Below are 6,867 nucleotides of genomic sequence, written 5' to 3' on the forward strand. Positions count from 1 at the left end.
ATCGTGCTGCTGTAACAACAATCTAAAAAAGTCAGCTGCTTGCCACCCCGTGGAGAAACAGTGCTGGCTCGCAACTCCTCAGCCACCACAGATTGGCTGAAACTTGGTTTCCCCACCCCTCTCTGGGGACCCGGGACAGCCTCTATCTGGAACACTGCCAGTCTATGTGGCAGATGGAAAACCACAAGCTGGAAGACATGTGTCATCTCTGTCTGCTTTTCATTGGCCAACACAAGTCATGCAGCCACTTCTGGGTTCAACAGTGCAGGGGTGGAAAAATCCTCCTGCAAGGAGGGTAACCAAAGGAAGGGAATTATAATATTTTATCATATAGTCATAAAATTTACCAGCTATTTATCCTGACTCCTACCTCTCTGTAAAGTGTCTGGCATGTAATAGGCATTATTGAATATGAATATTATCATTACTCTCTCAAGTGTTCTCAGGCCCCTTCTCCTCCCAGTTTGGCTTGAAATGGTGTCAGATCCAAAAAAGTCCAATTGTGCCTTATTTAGCTCAACATCTGGAGAGACTCAGCTGTACTACATATTTGTTCCTAAATCATCGAATTGCTCACTGAATTGGCCACCAAGCTACCTTTTCCAGACAGGAGAAGAGGAAAAACTTACTTGCAAAGAAAAAGAGAAGGTCCCACTTGGCCAGGCTGAGGCCTCTTCTGGAAATCAGCCATAATAAACAGAGAAGATTTATTATAATGAGGATACCCCAGAGTTAAAATGAATTTCAGGGGATTGACAGGGTTGAGCAGAAGAAACAATTCTTGTATCAGAAAGCTGTCATCTGCTGGCATGTGATCTCAGACAAGCTCCTTCACTTCTCTGTGCCTCAGTTTCTCCATCTGTGAAAGGGAGCGATAGTGCTGGGAATGATGACTATCTCTCCTGGGGGGGGGCAGTGAGAGTAAAATGAAATAATATATGTGTGGAGTTTTACGAACTATGAAAACCATTCCATGATGGTTTAACAAGATGGCTAAATTTAATAAAACCAGTTAAACTTAATAAAAATATGAAATATATCTGATTAAAACAGTAATTTAGTAATAAATATGGAGCTAGTTGTTGAGTCCCCAAAGCATGAAACATATTCTCAGTTCTTAAAGATTTTCAAAGGGTTGTAAAGAAGAGAAAGTTATATTATTTAGGTGTTTGATTTGCTGGCAACCATCTTATGCTATAATTCAGCATGAGTCATGGCCGACTAAATTTTTTCTCTAGAAAATGAGGTGAAGCATGTAGTCACAAAGACACAGCGTGGCCTCCCGGACCAAAACAAAACATATCAAGTCTTGGGGTAAGATTGAGAGATCAAAAGCCAGGTGGGCTGTTTGCTTTGTTGCTTGGGTGCCATTTGGTATCATTTCCGTATTTCACTCCGTCAGCGTTGCTCAACTTCCACCCTCTCCATCATCAAAAAGTATTTTTAGTCCCTTTCATTACAGGAAATCTTTGGCGTTGCTCTCAGGGTTGGTCAGATGAGGGAACATGAGTTTTCCATCGTTAGCATGTCTGTAAATAAGAGCTAGCAAATGCATCTTTACATCTCGGAGAGCGTATTTACTCTCATCTGAAGCCGCGTCTCATATTTGACCACTGGTGGGGACCAGAGCAAAGGTCCGAGAATCTCCTCCACTAACGAGCCAAGTATGTGGCTCCCGAGGAACTTTTCCCTCACCCTCAAGGACTGGGGCAGGGGCCCCTCCTGTGCCCATGATTACGCTCATCCCTATTTTTACATCACAGATAGTTACCTGCCCTATACCAGGTACTGCTCTGTGGTACGATGCTCTGGGTGTGCTAACTTACTAACGCTGTCACAACAGCCCCATGGAGTAGATCCATCTTGGAATCCCCTTTTTCGGAAGGAGAAATTGAAACACAAGAAGGTTAAGTTGCTTCTCGGAGGTTGCGTATCTCAGGCTGTCATAAGGATTAAATGAGTTAATGGGTGTAAAGCGCTTCTTGCCTGGCACACCGCAAGTGCCCCACAAGTGTTGGTTACATAAATACGCAGAGTCTAGGACAGAGTCGGAGTTCAAGGGCTGAACACGCTTGCAGCACAGCGGGGGGCCAGAGCCTGGTTTTTAGCCTCGGTCTGCCTCTCTCTTGCAGCGAGATCTTGGCCAAGATTGCTTAGCCCCATCAGGACCTGTGGTCCTCGTCTGTTGAATGTGTCTGATGATGGGGTAAACCTCTCCCAGGTCAAAATATTGCTGATTGGGTAACTATGACAGAAAGTGCCGTTGTAGGGAATATAGCTTGAGATTTTACCATCAACATCCAAGTTTTAGACAGAGCCTCTGGGGCGGAGGTCTGTTTGTGCCTGTTTGGGCTACCGAATTCAGAAAGGGGCACAAAATTTCCCAGGCACGACATTCCCTAGAATCTCATAACTGGAGGTGGTTGAATTGAAGGCAGAGTTCAAGGGCACGGAGAGCCGAATTAGCGTGGGAGAGTTCTTAAATGTTCACTGTAATAGCATTCGAGGGGCCAGGAAGCATTACTTCTGTCTCTTGGGGTCTAGGGGCAGAGCTGATGCTGGAAGAGGCCGGTGAGGTGGACGGGCCTGGTGGAAAAGTGAGGTGGGAGTTGATGAGGGGGAGTGGAGTGACTGGAGGGACAGACGCATGGATTCACCCGTCACCCATCTCTTGAGTGTGACATTGGCTGTTACAGTACCCATGACAACAGTAACACCGAGTCACCCTGCCCTTCTGCCACCTCACTGGACCAGAGGCACAACAGGAGTTAACTTACCCCCTTCCCGCCCCTGCTGCATTTGACGGATGGCTGAAGGGAGGCTCAGAGAGGTGAAGCGGCTCCCCCACCTTCTCCCAACTTTGAAGTTGGGGCTATTTAAACTTCGGATTCTGAGTTTCTCATACAGGCTTCTTCTCAGCACTCCACAGATTCACGTGATGTGAACTTTTCCATTTCCCTTCTGACTTTGGAAAAACTTCTCACTTCCTTCTTAAACCTGACTCTACAATTATCAGCCGTTCTTGAAGCACTTCCACAGTGGGGGCCAGTGGGGGGCATGTGTCCCCCCACTGCTGGTGTTTCCACAGAGAGGAGGGAGCTTCGGCTCCACTCCCCGGGAGAGAAATACATGACAGAAACACTTCTGCCCCTCTCCACTGCTCCTTCTTTCCTCCTGGAAGCAGAAGTAACTTTCTCTGGCAGGTGAGACTGCGGAAGGGTCCTCTCCAGGGGGGGGAGGGGGACATCAGCCTTTATTGCTGTCCTTCAGGGCAGCCTGATCTCTGGGAGCAGCACCCTGCACTTCTCTGTAAGAGCAGCCCCAGGAGTCAGGGCTCTGGCCAATCTTCTGGGAGTTGGTTTATCCCAAGGTCTTCATTCAGGGAAATTCTCCCTGCTTGAATAGGATATTCAGGGATATTCAGAATTTCAACAGGGTCTTAGAAGCCTCCATTCTCCAGCCTGACTCCCAGAAACAATGCTGCTTTCACTATTCTGACTGACTTCTTTGTCTCTCTCTCTCATTTGGATCTGCACCCAGAGAGGGACCAGCTTGTGGTTAATTGTTACCTTTATTGTCTGCAACAGCAGAGGGCTTGGCTTCCACATTGGGTGGCATTCTTCTTCTCTTTGAGTACCATTGTGTGTGTGCACGTGTTCTTGATGACCATCTCTCCCCTGAGTTTTAATAGCAGTCCTTAAGGAATATGCAATTCCATTGAATTCCTTTGTCCTGTCCATAATAATTTACTGGTCTATTTAGTCAGCAAACAGCGATTGGATATTTGCATTGCACCTGGTTTTGTGCAAAGAGCCAGGGATACAAAGATGATAGGACCCATTCCCTTCTCTGGAGGACAGACCCATCTGGTGGAGAGGCAAACATGCAAATAGGCAAATCTGAAACTCTGCAACGTTGCTGCAGTGGAAACATACTCAATGCAGTCGAAGTGTAAAAGAAGTGTCAACAAGGAGGGCAGAGGCAAGGGGCCCTCATGGAAGAGGGAGCTCTAAGCAGGGAGATGAAAGATGAGGGAGTTTGCCAGGGTGCCAAGTGAAGAAAGCGTCTCCTTTCAGGCAAGGAGTCATGGGGGCACAAGGAAGAATGGGGGGGTTGGGAGCCACAAGCAACTGCCCATGGCTGGAGTTGGAGTGCCAGGTGGGGATTTCCAAGGAGCTGCAGAGAGAAGAGGGGGCCAGTCCATCAGGCACCATCGTGCCCTGCTAAGGATCTTGAACTTTATCCTGTGGAGGAGTGTTTCCCAGACTTCCTGGATGCTAAGCATTACTTGATTGACACTTGCTAAAAATTTGGGTGCCCCAGACTCACTCCAGAACTGATGGAGGACCTTGGGATCAGACTAACAAGCACCCCAGGGATTCTTAGAATCAGGCACACTTTGGAAACTCCACTGAGCCATGGGGTTTGGGGCAAAAGAGTGGCATGGAGAGACTTGCCTTTTCAGGATATCTGTCTGGTGCATGGAAGATGCACGGGGTGGAGGGGGCGGTGAGAACTGGAGGTCTGACGATAAGAGAGATGATGAGAACCTGATAGGGGGAGGGTGCGATGGATGGGAGTTGAAGAGGACTTCCTAGTATGCATGTAGCCATATCTTCAGGGCACCCACCTTCCTCCCACCTGAGCAAAGAAAAAGTATCTTCTTGATATTACATAACTTATCTACTGTGGGCTGAATCACGTCTCCCCTCCACACCCCAGATTGATAACCTGGAGCTCCAGTCTCCAAAGTGATGGTATTTGCAGGTCAGGAGGGTAGAGCGCTCATGATGGGACTAGTGGCTTTTTAAGAAGAAATACCAAGAGAGCTTGCTCTGAGGGCAGAGTGAAAAGGCAGCTAAATTTCTGCAAGCTAGGAAGAGGGCCTTCACCAGAGGCTGATGATGCTGGCATCCTGAGATGCAATTCTGTTGTTTAAGCCACTCAGTCTATGGTATTTTGTATAACAGCCTGAGATAACTAATATATTACTTAGTCTTCTTTATTAACTCCCTACCCTTCTGGATAGCCGGAAACAAATTTAGGGGAAAAATCTAGCAATTTCCATATGATTCCCTAAAATTCTATGTTGTCAGGGGGTCACTCGTCTCTTATCTTGACCTTTCAGCAACATCCAGCAGAGTAAGCCATGCCCTTTTCCCAAAAATACTTTTTTTCTTGTGTTCTGTGACATCACAGCCTGTGAGAGTTGTCTGCCATGCTTACTCATGTCAACCACGGCCAATCCATCTCTATCTTTGGTTGAATCCTCTCCCCACATTTCACTTTGACTTTTAAAATCTGTCTTGGGTCCCATTTTCTTTTACATCTTCTCCTGGTGACCTCACTGGTATTTGCTTTAAGTACTATCTAAATGTTGATGCTTTCCAAACCTACTTCTCCATCACTGGCCTTTCCCAAACACTCCAGACTCACAGTCAACTGTGTACTTAGCATCTTCCCCTACATGCTTAACAAACTCTGCCTGTCCACAGAATTCCCCAGTCTTCATTCCCTCAACCGGCCATCTCTCCATCTTAGTAAAACATGCTATTACTTTACCAGTTGCTCAAGTAAAAATCTAGGTGGTTTCCTTGATTCCACTCTCTCCCTTAAATTCCATATCAAATCCATCAAGAAGTTCTGCAGACTACTTCTGCCTACTCCTCTTCTTTCCATGTCCTAGATCGGTGGTTCTCAAACTTGAGTGTGCAACAGAATTGTCTGGGTTAAGCCAAGTTGCTGGGCCTCACTCATCCTTAGAGCTTCTGAATCAGTAAGTGCAGGGTGGGGCCTGAAATTTACATTTCTTTCAAAGTCCCCAGAAGATGCTGCTAGTCATGAGCTGTACTTTGAGAACCACCATCCTATAATATGTCACCAGTTTATGAAGTCTTCCAACGTTCCTCCTCTGGAATACCATAACCATGTCCTCATTGGAATCCATACTTTGCTCTCATTCTATTTCATGGAATTTTTTCATGTTTTCTGACTTCCTAGTATTTTTTAACAATATCTTTTTAATATTTCAGAAAATTCCAGCCTTGTGAGTTCCACTCTCTAAAGTCAGAACCGAGGAAACTCAAATTCCTAGCTTCCTTTGCAATAAGGGTGTAAGCTGGTGACCGAGGCTTTGCCATTTGGAGACTTTGATTCAGTGGTGAGCAGCTTGAAAGAGGAAAGTCTATGCTATCTTCTTAATTTTTGGAAACAGCAGAAGGCAACTGACTTGGGAGCCTGCAAGAGTGCCACAGTTGAGTTTCATGCATAGAAGTATCATCAGTTGGCCATCAGCTGTAGGCGTTCCCTCCTTGTGGTTTTAGGAATTGTCCCCAGACCCCTGACCCCTGAGTCTTGTTTTACGGGTACTCCAAAAAAAATCTATGAGCTGCCCAATGCCTTTTATAATAAAACTAATGAATCGTTGAACACTACATCAAGGACTAATGATGTACTATGTGTTGGCTAACTGAACATAATAAAAATAAATAAATAAAAAAAATAAAAGTCTTTAAAAGAGATCAGTTTAAAAATAAATTAATTCATTAAAATAAATACAGAAAATGAAAATAAATTTCTTTCTGCTAAACCAGCCAGGGTCAGCTTTGTTATTTGCAACTAAGAACTCTAAGTACGCACCCTTTTGGAATCCATTCTCTGTTCAGTCACTTTCATACGCTGATCTGATTCAGTCAAGTTTGAGGACAGACCATGTCCTCACCTTATTTCTCAAAGCCCTCTGGGACCAGGCATGTTCCTAAAGCTCTGGCCTCATCTGATATTACTCTCGTCCTTGCCCAATTTGACAGAACCTTACCAGCCATCGTTTATGTTCTCAAACACGCCAAGCTTGTGACTACCAAAGGG

General features: G+C 45.6%; 1 long non-coding RNA gene across 1 annotated transcript; it reads left to right on the forward strand.

Moving 5' to 3' along the window:
• Nucleotides 1-3,032: 3,032 nt before the first annotated feature.
• Nucleotides 3,033-6,434, forward strand: LOC117797646. Its single transcript, XR_004622635.1, has 2 exons — nt 3,033-3,203; nt 6,033-6,434. It is a non-coding gene; the product is annotated as an uncharacterized LOC117797646 (long non-coding RNA).
• The last annotated feature ends 433 nt before the right edge of the window (nt 6,435-6,867 follow it).

The sequence above is a fragment of the Ailuropoda melanoleuca genome, unplaced genomic scaffold (genome assembly GCF_002007445.2).
Source record: "Ailuropoda melanoleuca isolate Jingjing unplaced genomic scaffold, ASM200744v2 unplaced-scaffold1061, whole genome shotgun sequence".
NCBI lineage: Eukaryota > Metazoa > Chordata > Mammalia > Carnivora > Ursidae > Ailuropoda > Ailuropoda melanoleuca.